Source organism: Thermobia domestica, chromosome 10 (genome assembly GCF_964235325.1).
Source record: "Thermobia domestica chromosome 10, izTheDome1.hap1.1, whole genome shotgun sequence".
Lineage (NCBI taxonomy): Eukaryota > Metazoa > Arthropoda > Insecta > Zygentoma > Lepismatidae > Thermobia > Thermobia domestica.
This window is the reverse complement of record NC_137463.1, coordinates 175,785,814-175,800,202: the sequence shown is the minus strand read 5'-3', so window position 1 is coordinate 175,800,202 and position 14,389 is coordinate 175,785,814. Positions and strand designations below refer to the sequence as shown.

At 37.2% G+C, this 14,389-nt stretch overlaps 1 long non-coding RNA gene across 1 annotated transcript in view; it reads right to left on the bottom strand.

Moving 5' to 3' along the window:
* Positions 1-7,530: 7,530 nt before the first annotated feature.
* Positions 7,531-14,389, bottom strand: part of LOC145662854 (uncharacterized) — a 170,473-nt gene continuing 163,614 nt past the window's right edge. The window contains exon 4 of the long non-coding RNA XR_014127117.1: positions 7,531-7,627. This is a non-coding gene — a long non-coding RNA (uncharacterized LOC145662854). The remainder of the gene's footprint in view (positions 7,628-14,389) is intronic.

Below are 14,389 nucleotides of genomic sequence, written 5' to 3'. Positions count from 1 at the left end.
CCATACGACAGAAAGGTGTGGCTTGGCCCCAGGTAGTACTGACGTATTTCTTCAAACTTCTGTGAGTGAACCAGAATGTAACACAACAAGAAAATGGTAATGTTATTGTTTTGTCCAAAGCAGGAGTCCGAAAAGAAACAGTTTTTTCTTGTGTAGAACATGCCCTGGATTCAGAAAAAATTCCAACAAGAAGGATCCGATTTCAGATGAGCCACGGGATGCAGGGGCGGACTGGGATGAAAATTTCACTATGAAACAGTTCCACTAACAGGCCCCTTTCAGAAAAAAGTAGGTCCTATTTTTGTTACCCAATAATATTTTTTATAATGTTATATTTTTAAATTGGTCCTTCTTAGTTAAGGAATATACATACGCTGTTGTAAATGAAACTATATGCATTCGAGACAGATCTACTTTGCGTGTCCATCTCAATGTTCCTTTAGCACACAATCGTCACAATAGTATAGGTATTCTACTGTTTTAAGAAAAATATTTTTTGAGTATTTAGCTTTTTTATTTTCAACTTCATACAAAACAAAATTTTGGGAGTTGGCTTGCTGTTATATATTTTCGCAAGTTTTATGAAGTTGTGAAGTGAATTAGAAATATGAGCACATAGCTACAGCCAGACATTGATACATACGTACATATCTCTCAGATGAGTAAATTTTTAAGGACATCACTTTTCTGTACTACATTATCTATGATTTTGTCTACATCAATATATTGAAACATTTCATTCTCCACTGACATAAGCATAAAGGATTCCAACTTATCCTGGGATAGAGTCTTTTTTTTTTTTTTTTTAACTTAACACAGAAAAGCTTCTCTCGCATGCTACCTGTGTAAAAGAAAAACATGAAATGAAATCTTTAAGTTTTACGTTCCATGGTTATGCCGGTCAGGCTAAAGGAGACGGTGATTATGAGAAATGAATGAATTGGTGGAATGAAGAAAATGGGAGGAAACGGGAGAACCCCGAGAAAACCCACGAGCACGGTGTTTGTCCACCACAAACTCCACATGGAGCGAGCTGGGATCAAACCAGGGACCCCAAACACCGGAGGTGAACGCTCTACCACTGAGCCACCGCGCCCCGTGTGAGCATGTACTTGTAGGCAAATCGTATGTTTCAATAAGTTCCTGTCAAAAGATTATACTGTACGTACACAAAAGTCTGTACCAACAAATACAATAGTCCTGACATGAACGAATACACTTTTTCTTCAGAGTTAAGTCATCCGGAGAGATATGTGTGGTTTCAACGTCCTTTTCTAATTCCATTGCATTATACTCATCCAAAGGGGACTGTTTCAGTCTTTCCCAATGATTAGCTAAACTGTTCAGTTCCGTTCTTAATAGATCTGCTGTGATATGCAACTTAAAATATGCCGATGTCTTACAAGGGACGTATGCGAATCGTGACAAGTAGATATTTACGAAAATTGATACACCGACTAGTTGTGGGTTTCTAATCATCGTGGTGATAGTCACTCGGTGCGGAAATGCCTTGTTTACCCACTGTGTATAATACATGTACCACGCAGTGAACAGGTATGCTGTGCCGAGTTACCTAAAAACGCCCGAAAAAATTAGAAAATGAAAACTGTATGGAGGTACGCTGATAAGTACGGGAGGGAGACAAGTGACCAAGAACACAGCAGTAGTGCCACAAGCAGTGTTGCCACCTCAACGCAAACTTATAGTTTTTCAAATAGAACGTATACCATTTTATGGCATTAAAACAATGATCATAAAACGTGAAATAAAATAAGCAAGCGATGGATTATCAGTTTTGTGAAATAAGGGAGATACGAGGCTCTAAAGTTCAGAAATTGTGGGGTCCATGCGGAGATACTAACAAATGCACAACAAAAATACTATAAAAGGAACAATTGTACAGTAGGGAGTAAACCACAGCATGCACAGTGTCCAGTAACTAAGAGGCTTTATACATGATTCACCCTAAATAGGCACATGTTAGAGTAGTCGTAGAAAAAAGAAGTCCCATGTGACATGATGCGGAAATGTGAACGGGAAGTCTTTTTGTAACGCAGCAATTCCAATCGCGTTTGTGAGGAATCGATATCTCAAGCCGTTCCTGAGAGCTATCAAACAAACTGTCTTAGGGTTGAAACACTGCATATCACCTTGCATGCCTTTCAAACCACAGAAATGACGGCGCAGCGCCTGAAAAAGATTACAGAAGAGCTATGGCGCGAAAGGTAACAAACCTGAAACCTGTGACAAGAATGTACGTCAGAATCGATTCGCAAAGATTAATGACCTTTGATAGGTGTCAGTCCAGAGTATAGAAAACGTTAACATATGAGAGAACTATGAAGACAAAATACATTGCATTCAGGTTACCAGAAATATACAGGCGCAAAATATTTTAACATAATACACAAATACATATAACAAAAAAAAAAAAAAAAAACGTAAACAGTATGGCAAATTATGTACATTTCTCGCCCTAGCCGGACACTCGATATAACATATCAAGCCCGTTAGTCACTTGATGCTATGGTTTACTCCCTACTGCACATTTGTTCCTTCTCCAGTCTTGTTGCCGTTGAACACTTGTTCGTTTCTCTGTATAGACCCCATGATTTCTCAACTTTAGAACCCCGCATCTCCCTTATTTGACAACACTGATTACTCACTGTTTGGTTATTTTATTTCACGTTTGATGCCAATTGTTTTAATGCCACAAAATGACATGCGTTCTATTAAAAAAAAACTATAAGTTCGTGCTGGGGTGGCAATACAGCGTATGTGACACTACTGCCGTGTTCTTTGTTACATATCCCCCTCCCGTAAATATCAGCTTCCCTGCACATATTTAATAATTTTAATTTTCTGCCTTTTTCAGGCGTTTATAGGGTATAATTCGGCACAGCCTCACTCGCTTACTGCTTGGTATATGCATTATACATAGCAGGTAAACGAGACCGCGCCGAGTGACTATTACCATGATGATAAGGGACCCACAGTTAGTCAGGGTACCAGTTTTCATAAATATCTAGCTGTCACGGTTCGCATCCGTCCCTTGTTAGCTAAATGTTCAAGTTCAGGTGGTTGAAGTCCTCTGCTTCTAATATCTTGGAAACATTTTGGATCAAGAATGGGTAGGTCAGCAAAGAAAGCACTATTGCTCATATCAAACCGCATTGAAAAGCTTGAGTTTACTGCGCCTACGATAACATTAAAGACTTGATATTTATAGGCGTATTCTGAATCGGATACAAGTTCATCAGGTGCTAATATTCCAGACATCATTTTTATTTTCTTTCGTCTTTTCTGCGAAAGAGTAGTAGTAACAGCAATGATCAGATCTTCTTCCTCAAGTAACTTAGCTTTTGCCCATTCAATGAATTCTTTCGTTTCATTCTTGGTTGTTCTAAAACGTTCTCTAAGTTCCAGTAACTTTTGGGAAGTCACACTGAGAAAAATCCGTTCTTCGGACAGCAGTATATTGTACAAATATACGGAATCCCCTTGCTTACTACAGAAATCGGTACGGACATACGTGATCCGTATGCTACATAGGCACTATCCTTAGATGTTACATCATGCCGTTGCAGGATGTCTGATATCTAACAGTCTTCCTTATATTGCATATTATGTAAGTTACCTTCGTCAGCTATATGTTATATACGTCCATTTGTATGTGTGATCCTGACCGCCTATATTTTGTTTCACACGGAAAGTACGTGCAGATGGAACACTTATACAGAAAGTATTATAAAATATGCGTTTTCAGTTATACGTTTGCTGTACGTTAAGTTCAAAAACTACAGGATTTACAAATGTAACATACGATTTTATGTACGCCACATACATTTTTCTCTTAGTGCACTTGCTAGTGCCGAATGCTTTCATTATATCAAAAAAAAAATTGTTTGTAAATATTTAGACAGAGTTGATGTGTGGTCAAAAATGTACAAAAAAATAAACGCCGTCAAAATATTTTCAAATTTGAATAGGGTCTCTTTAAGTGATGCTGCTTTCTGTCTAGTGTCTGGTGGCATTAGATTGTTGTTTTGGATTGTGTCAAGTGTTAAAAACAGAGTAAAAAAGAGAGGTGATTTCTTGTTGCCCTTTGATCAGAACGCTTTCTTCAGAGCGTTATCCTTTGCCCACCATCTTGTTTCTCCAATGAGATTCAGTCGTTTTCGACGCTCAGATCCTTTATTTGCGTTTTCCCAAACATCCATTCGTGAGTAAGAATCTCGTAAATAAACTGCAACATAATTTAAAAGCCCAAATAGAGTTACACATGGAGAGTGGCACTGGTAGTTTCTGCCATCACAAGATTCAGGATATGTGCATAACGCCATATGTGCTTCTGTTCTGGAGACTCCTTGCTTAACCATGATGTGAATCCATTAGAAGTGCCTTGCATGTTTGCTCCACTATCAGTTGAAGTACCTACACATTATATAAATCGATTTAATAATTTGTAAGGTGTTCAAGAAGAGCTTCAAGTGCTTTGTCGGTTGTTGAGTGACATTCCAACATACCAAACAATCTTTGAATAATTCTCTCATTTGTGACATATCGAATTATTACAGAACACTGCTCTTTGCATGTTACATCTTGTGTTGTATCAATCCGAATGGAAAATACACCTGCTTCGCAGACTTCGTTTCCTCAAACGTTTACCTTCTTTCCACTGACTCGAGATAAATTATCGGTATAGACACATGATTCTTTTATTTTTGTTCACATTACAGCCCTTGCCTGAGCGTTATGAAAAATAAAAAAACATTGTTGTATTTCGAAAGAGGAGGCCTATTACCTCAGGAAAGGATTCAATTTTTGATTTGGAAATTAAGAAATTAATTATTTTGACTGTTCAATAAGCCTACATTTTTAAAATGTTTTACAGGTATAACCTACATTTTTTGATTTGGTCATACTGTACTGCCTGAAAGTCTTCTAGATCTACCGGCCCCTGTGGAAAGCTCCACAACTCCACTATGGCCAGTCCGCCCCTGACGGAATGCTACTGTTTCTGGTCACATACACATCTAGGCATTTTTCATATTGTACTGCTGTCCACTGTTTCATTCCTTTTTAGCAACATTTTGTTTCAACTGTTCCACATTTAACACACGTTTACAACTTTTGTTGCCATTGTGTTTGGTATCGTGCTACCAGGCTCCGCCATCTTTGTTAAACTTGTCTGCTGATTGGTCGTTCTAGCTGGACTGTGGTTTCACTTCTTCTCTCAGGACACGAGTTGTGCCGCAAACTGTCACATATTTTCATTCCTGTTTTTAAAGACACAGGGAACTAATCACATACACACTTAGTTTGGAAACTGATAGACAGATGACAGGATAATGCATTTCCACCATAATCTCATTTTTCGTTGGTGTGTGGTTTGGCCCCTCTCTCGGTCTGTCCTCCAATTATACATGATAATTAAATTGAAATTCATCGTAATATGATCCATGACAAGCACTTTACCACTTTCTATCGTAAAGATAAGATCCACCTGCGTTGTAACAGATCGGTCCTTTAACTCCGATTAGTGATAATTTCATATACTTGTTTTATTACAAGTGTAAAATCTTTAGCCAGTGGAGAGGAGGGTGTGGATCATGAGTCAGAGTTAATGACGATGGATTTTGGTGGTTGGTAGATCAGAGTGGGTCACGGTGAATGGTGAGTCAAGTTTTCATTGATCCACACCATCTCTGGTGTGTGCAACACAACCGTAAATAGGACAAGATAAATATCTGTATTTTCCGTATTCTCTTTATGGCTGAATACATGCCTTAAGAGGCCTCATCTCGGCGAAATTAAAATACCGCTAATTTTACAGTAATTATGTGATATCTTCCAATAGATAAAAGATAATCGAAATGTGGAACAAGAGCGCCCTAGACAATATTATTTTGCGTGAGGTAACGTTATCACAAGTCAACTAGTGGCTTTCCGTTTTCAGCCGTTTAGAAACGCGAAAATAAATGCCGATTTTCAAAATGGCTCGAAATCGAAAGCAGATAAGTGAGTCGTGATATGTAAAATGGTATTGTCTAGGGCGTTCTTGTTCCACATTTCGATTATATTTTACCTATTGGAAGATATCACATAATTACTGTAAAAATAGCGGTATTTTAATTTCGCCGGTACGAAGCCCCTTAAGTGAAAAGAAGAATCTGACCAAAGTGAACAACTGTGTTACAGTTTCAGCAATTTATCATTATCTTCGTCAGACCCGTTTTCTGTGCTGATACGTTTGATAAAGCCAATGATATATTTCCCGAAACTGTAAGGCAGATTATTAATATAAGTGGTCAGATTTTTTTTTTTTTTTTTTTTTAATCCTTTCATTTAAGTTATACGTAATTCCAAAGCTGGAATCCGAGTATTCAGTGAGACTCACTTCTGACTCGGATGCTGCTTGAATCTTAAAGGGCAAAATGAATGATGAGCGAAGACTCCTTGGGAAAGATCATGTGTGATATTCTCCTTTCTGTCGGAAATAACTTGGAACTAATGGAAGGTTTGAAGAAGGGGTTACAAGGTACGTATAGTAGCATAACAATGTGCTTAAAAAATGTGTGTATAAGTGTGCGTGTGTGTATGTGTGTGTGTATGTGTGTGAGAGAGAGAGAGAGAGAGAAAGACTGAGCGAGTGTTGCATTTTCGCTGTCAGTATCGTCTTTTGTTTATGCTCTCGCAACGTTGAAACTGATGAACGAGGTGTTTGTGCTTCTGAACACTTCCGCCACTTTGTTGCTATCAATAGGCCGTTGACGCCTCATTGGTGCTGCTGTGGGCTTCTTTCTTCAAGAACTAGGACGTCCTACGCCCCTTTCCCCTCCTACTTTATCCCATCGTTTTAACACGGCGCCACAAAGCGTCAAGTGGCGGCACAGCAAGGCGTTTCGCTTTTAAACATGTAAAGTACAACAGATATTCTCTCGACGATAGACAGATGAGAAGCCATTCACCAATGTGCTCTTGCAGCTTCCACGGAATGAATAGATAAACGAATACTTCTCTGACGAATATTCATCATCGTCGTATTCTGCCATCACTGGGGCATCACTTGCCACAAATTGACAGTGTTAAAAACAGATCATGGAAATCCAATAAATACGGATTAAAACCATCGTAACCTCACCGCAATCACTAATTCTGTTTTGTGTTTGTTTTTGCTACGGGGAAACAAGACTTCACTATTGTACTATTATACTTTTAATATATATAAAATTAACTCAAAGGGGTTTGAACCCTAAATGACGCTCCTGAAATCTTGCTAATGAGAAACATCGTTATTATTTATTATCTAATTTGCTTGTAATTAAATGTAATAAGTAATAAGTTTTCCAATTGCGAAAAACACTTGTCATTCATTGATTGTATCCAATCTTTATTATAATTTCACATTTCATTTTCGAGAGCTTAACGTTTAATCTTAAATCAACGTTTAATAGATATATTCCATTTATTTTTTTCTAATTCTGGACGACTTCAAACAATGTCCTAGAACTTGTTGAAGCTACTTCATAGAAGCACATAAACATTTCTTTAACTTACAGCTTCTTATCGACAAATCTCAAGCATATGGATATTTGTTCCCTCACTGATATGTCGGAAGTTTAATCTACAATGAGAGAAAAATATTGTGCCGCATTAATAGATTTCACAATATTTTGCTGTACATCCCTTGATGATAAAGAGACAATTTCATTCAATATATCGTGAGAAACCCATTTATATGTAGTTCGCTGCAGCCAAGATTTCACGTCAGGAACATCTTATGCTCTGGGCAGTAGGAACTGAAGAATATTTCATACTTCATCGGTGTGACCCCGAATTGCTATTCCTTGATCATCATCATTAGGTATTCATTGCCGACTTAAAAATTGGAGAACCTTATTATCTTTAAAATCGCCTTGCGTTTACTTTTCATACCTCCTAACTTACTTGTTAAGATAAGGGATGAAATATTGGTTTCCTGTTTCGAAGTTGTCACAACAGTCACGGACGAACGATGGAGTGTAGATTTTTCGTGAACCTTGAAATGTTCAATTGCCTTTTGCCACTGGGTAAATCCATTTCGAACAAATGCATTATACGAATCCCTGTCTACAGAAGTAGCAGTAGGACGATTTCTTGACACTTATTGCTCATGTACTAATTCTAGTACTACTGAAACTAGAAGAAGACACATGGTCGGATTCCTTATTTTTTGACTGAACATGCTTTTTACTATGCTCAGTGTTAGTAATATCCACCTATGATGACGACGACAAACGTATGACGAATTTATCCATAGCGACTTGAAAACCTCTATTCGAATTATAAAGTATGTGAAACAATACTCAATACTGTCTTTCAGCTTTCAACACTCCTCCGCCGTCCACTAACCGTGCCATGCTTGAAAATTATGAGAAGTTTTGCCCGGTGAAGAGCTCTTGCTCAACGCATCCGGTCAGTAGACCCTTCTAACTATCACTCCTTTCTTCTGAGAATGAGAAATTCCCAATCTATAAATACTATAGCTCCCGCTGTTTTAGAGCTTAGAAATTTTAACTTCCATATTAATGTTTTAATTGCTTACTATTTTTTTGATCATGGCAAGTGAAAAATATTTATTTTATTTTGTTTCTCTCAAACTAAAAATCTTGTGGGTGCTGGAGCCCCGGCGCACCCACGCAGTCGGCGCGCATGATTCGCATTATCATTTTTAATTGTAAACAAGCATGACAGTGGAACTTTTTTTAAAATTATTTATGTAATAAATTTAAACACTTTTTTTAAAAAACAATAAGAGATTCTTAAATTTTAAAACTTCCAATATTAGTCTCATTTGTATATATTTTCACTAAGTAAAAAAAAAAACTTATTAAAACTCAACTTTGCAACAAAAATAAATCCTTAAAACACTTCGAGTAATAATATTTAAGTATCTCTCTCCTCTTAAATTAGATCTTATTTCAACTGGACTGAAATTTGCTTCTAAATTACGTACATATAGCTATACCATCCTAAAATCTAACCTAATATTAATATTTTCATGTAACTAGCAATGAAACATTGATTTAATTAACATTACTTTTGTGCTTGTTTCATTTTTCAATACACAAGTTACTCATAGCTTCACATGTTTACTTAATTCTTTCGAGCAAGATCCTCAATCATTTTGTCGCAATCAAATATAGATGATACTTTTATGAATATATATAAATCTTCCAATAAATCTTGTTCAAGCGAAGAACGCAAACTACAAAGGACGTTCAAAAAGTTTTGCACAACGGTCCATAACTTTTTTATGACCAGCACAAGAACCATGAAAATGTATGTTTGTGTGTGTACTTGTCTTTTTTATACTGAAGTTGTACACACGGAAAAGAAAGTATTTGACAGTTGACAAATTTTGTTTTGGCAAAAACTCGGGAACAAATGAATTAATTTGGATCTGTTTGTTGTTATCCCTAGAATAGTTATAACTTGACAACTTGCCAAAGTCGGTACTCTAATAGGTTATTGTATTGTTGAGTTATTAGGAAAACTAATTTTGTCAACTGAAGAATACTTTCTTTCGTGACTGTACAACAGATTTTCTTCCTCGTTTACGGATAAGCCCACAATGAAGAAGAAAGTATACAGCCACACTCACCAATGATCAGTCATTCAATTCCTATACAAGATCCATATCCATTCGACTCAAATTGCTTCCTGAGTATGGGGATGACCGCAACAATAACCAGCAAAGCTTCCATAGTGGTAATTTCAGTCCACTGGACCAACCACGGTCCGGCAGACCATAAACTGCAGCGAACGACGTTAACAAAGACAATATTGATCAACTCAGGAATGATAGATGTGTAACCACTCGAAAGCTTGTTGAAGCGACTTCGTGATTTGAGTAGTGTTCTAACATTAATACGGTTTTAGCCTAAAGACAAAGCGATCGGAACTACAAAATAAAGTAATCAAACTGCACCAAGATAAGCAAGGCTCCACTCTACCAATCACACAGAGCAGAAAATCAGAAGTATAGGATGAGAAGTGGTCCCTCAACCTTATATAGTCCTGGGCATGGTGGAAAGACTACAAGGTGGTTGCATGCGCATGTCGTCTGGTGCGCTGTCGTGGCTGTGACGTTATCTGGTTTGCAAGAGACAACGGGAAACGGCGCGGCTTTAAGTGACAAGTGGAAATTCTTTGTTACTTTGTTATTTTAAATGATATCGAGAATGCCTAACTGTGCAGTGTACGGCTGTAGTAATTATTACATAAAAATTAAGGGAACTAATATAAAATACTTTAGATTTCTTCAAAAAGAGGGGGAATGTCTCCAGAAATGGATTTTAGCTTGCAGGCGACAGGACAAAATAAACCTAAAATATGGTACATAAAAGTAATAAATAAATGCAATGTTAAATGAAATTATAAAAAAAGCGATTTCATTATGTAGTTTCTTTTTAGTATTAATAGTATGTAATAATAGTATATAGAGCTACAGTAGCTTGTGTTGATTCTGCATACAAAAATCCAATAGTACGATTTAAAAAGACGAACTTTGGAGCAAGACCCGGATTCAAAATCATGAGGGAGGGGAACCGACAGAGGTGATCATTTCTATCGTCATTTCCTTCTACATAAGATATTGAGATAAAATTTTCCCCACAGAGGCAGGAATGTAACTCGAGAAGGGAGGCACGATGATCTAGGGGGCTTACCTCCTTCGAGTTACGCAAATGGAGAGCATTGAACGCGTTAAAGTGGTTCAGGACTCATTTCATTCTGGAGGTCTGCATTTCCTGTAGCCTCGGTGTTAAAACGGGACGTTGCACTTCAAATTAACTAACGAATGGAAGGTTCGTAATAACGATTAACGGTTACAAAGATATATAACAATGTATTAGATCAAGAGAATAAAGTATCCACCTACCATGTCAGGGCGACATTTTCGGGACATTTTTACACTCAGATTTTGAAATTTTTGTTCATTTTAATCATAGCTTTGGATAATTTACTTTGGATACATATTTAGGGGTTCCCTCCAGAATTACAAAATTAAGAATGACTGCAGTAAATTTAAAAATATGGTAGATTCTCAACTAATCAAGGAAGCACGGTGGCTCAGTGGCAGAAGGCTCACCTCTGGTGCAAGGGGTACTGGTCCGCTTCTCGATCAACTGAGTTTCTGGTGGACAACATCGTGTCCGTGAGTTTCTCGGGGCACTCCTGCATTCTCATTCCACCAAATTCCACATAATCATTCATTTGCATTTATCTTTTGTCTTCTTTAGTCCACGGGACAGAAAAGAGAAAACTTATCAAGAAAATTAAGAAAATTATGTAATTTTATGGTTCTAGTCTAGCTGAAACACCCCTACATCATCTTCACCTACGCCTAGCACTTTGTTTCTTGCTTGAAATAGTCATGTTGCAATTTCTTTGTTTGAGGTGCTTTGTATATACATATTTATTTCTATATATTTTTAGAACACAATAGTATATGTAACGTTTTATTTCGTACAAATGTTTAATAATACAGTTTGTTATGGCGTAAATTTTGACACTAATATTCAGAGAACTGTCAGTTTCACCAAACCTTTTGTTCAGATACAAATTCTATAAATAAGCGATCAGCGATTTCAAATAAGATGATCTTTTATAAATCAAAAATAAAAACGATGTTTAAAATATTAAATACTTGCGTCCCTGCTCAATAAAGTTTTTAACCTCCCCTGAGATTCTGACGAAACTTACATGGGAGCAACCTCTTTAAAAGAAAAATGTCCAAGCATAAGGAAAATATACGTACGTGCATTTATGTTTACGAAAACCATCAAAATTTATATGGGGTCATCAGTAAAGAATTCTCTTTCAAGCAAAATAATAATAATAGTAAATCAAAACCGATCAATGTGTTACGAAAATATACTTGAGCATACATAAATATATAATAATGAAATGCATTAACGACATACTGTTATAGATTATTCAGGCCTATACATACTCGAGTGTATTACTTCAGATGTTTAAAAAAGAAAAGAAAAGAAAAGAAAGAAAGAAAAACCAGAAAATGTAGTGAGTAATATTGGCTTGTTCAAGCTTCAAAGTTGTTTAATATGAACTGATATTGCTGTTTCTTTTTCTATTGTAAATATCTTCCTTTGAATTCGCTTAGCTTAAGCATTGATTACATTACGTTTATATAATTATTGTTTGCACTAAAATTTTTACTAAAATTTAAAAGATCACTATAAATAGAAGAGAAGTTTGCGTGTAAGATACCAGCGAGCAAGCGCTTGTTAAAAGTTCATCTGACTCGCTGGCCACGTGGGACCAAGATGACGTCATGCGCCAGAGCGACAAGAATGTAGCACTGCATTGCATCCACCTTGTAGTCTTTCCACCATGGTCCTGGGTTGGTGTTTTTGCACAAGTCTTCTTAAACTGAATTTGCGCCTGCACCAAGAAATGCAAGTACACACCCCAAAAATGACTGTTTAAGGTAGTGCAAAAAAAGTACCGGTATATATTCCATAAATTTATGTATGAATCCTTACAATAAATGTGCACGGGTTCATGAAAAGAGTTAAACTTACATGATTTAGACAATGATGGATATAATAGACCATATAGATTTAATTCGTCAAGCAGTTGTTTACTTTTCAATCTTCCTCAACGCCGGTCGCATGACCAGAATATGTTACCCTGGGCCGGTCGGACTTTGGATGATCTTCGATTTTTTTTTTCAACCTCTATGAAATTTCTGACACCAATGAGTTGTGCTGTGGTTCACTGTAGCTTCACTGCTACAAATATTTTGGCTGCTCTCGCAACGTTATGTCCGAGTTCAAACTGATACAGTTAAGAGTTCACGTATCAGACGTTGTTGAGCACTCATCGTCACTGCCACTAAAAACTGAGTTAAGATGCTGATGGTCCATACTATCTCTTGGGTTACTTTGACCTTGTACTTACGATTGATCTCAGTGTATGCACGCATCTGTTGTTTGGATTGGGGAAATATTGGAGACTTATGACTCACCCTTGAATATCTAGCTGTTAGATAATGCAAATCTACTCTGCAGTTTGCAAATACTCTGAAGTAGACGTAGATAAGTGAAACAGTTCGCTGAAAACAAAAGCATTTTCATTAATCTTACAATCGCTGCTATTATCAATATTGAAAAAAGGCAGTAACATCCACTCTTTCACGACCATCAAAACTGCTGCGATATTGTCAACAATATTTTGGCTAAGTCCTTACAACTAAGTTAATATGTCTCTACTTTTCACCAAAAACTCCCTACGGGAAATTTTAATTTAAATATTACCATTGAATATATGACCATGCATTACATATTCATTATATATAACTTCGTTATATAAAATTACGTAACATGTACTTTTAATCGCCAGAAATCCTTTATGCGTATTGATGTTTCATGTTCATTAAGCATTTCTGAAAGTATTGAAAGACACGCTTGTATTTCATATAGAACTCTTTTCTAATATTACTGGATTCGAATATCGTGAAGAACAAGCGAATCTTATACTTTGGTCGTGGAGAGATATGTACTGATCCATTATGTCAAAGTTCTACAGTCCCTTTCTTATGACTTCAGATAGGAATTTACAACTAAAAATGAAGTAAGAAGCGCTGCGCTAATTTTGTTTCTCATCTTACTGTTAGTTTTAGTGTCATTTAATATAGAGGGAATTCGTTATAATGAACTCAAATTTATGATATACTTCTTTTTTCTTTTCGGAAATTAGAATCTGCATCGATCGAAAACACGGTTGATATTTCAGGAACAATTTGTCAGAATATAGTGAAACACGGTGGCATTAATCAATGTTGCCAATATGATGGTTAACTGGTTTTCATTTTCATTCGTTAATTTCCCTACGTTTCCTATTAATTTACGAAATCTGTCCCTATCTTCCTACACTCAATAAGAGTGCCTAAATGACTCTACGTTTAGGGCAAGTCTCTATGATTGGCAACACTAAACTTGAGTTCCGATTAGTGCTCTCAACGGGTCGGGTCGGGTTGAAGACCGACCGGACCCGACCCGTGACCCGAATTGACTGACCCGACCCGACCCGAGTGACCCGACCCGTGATCCGATCCGATTTACCTGACCCGACAGCCCGACCCGAGCTGACCCGACAACCCGACCCGAGCTGACCCGACCCGACAACCCGACCCGAGCTGACCCGACTGACCCGACCCGAGTAGCCTTACCCGACAACCCGACCCGAGCTGACCCGATAACCCGACCCGACTCGGGTCGGGTCGGGTCAATCCGATCCGTTTGAGATCACTAGTTCCGATAATTGCCTTGTTACTTTTGGATATAAAATTTTGCTCTTTGATGTAACAATGGGAGACCAA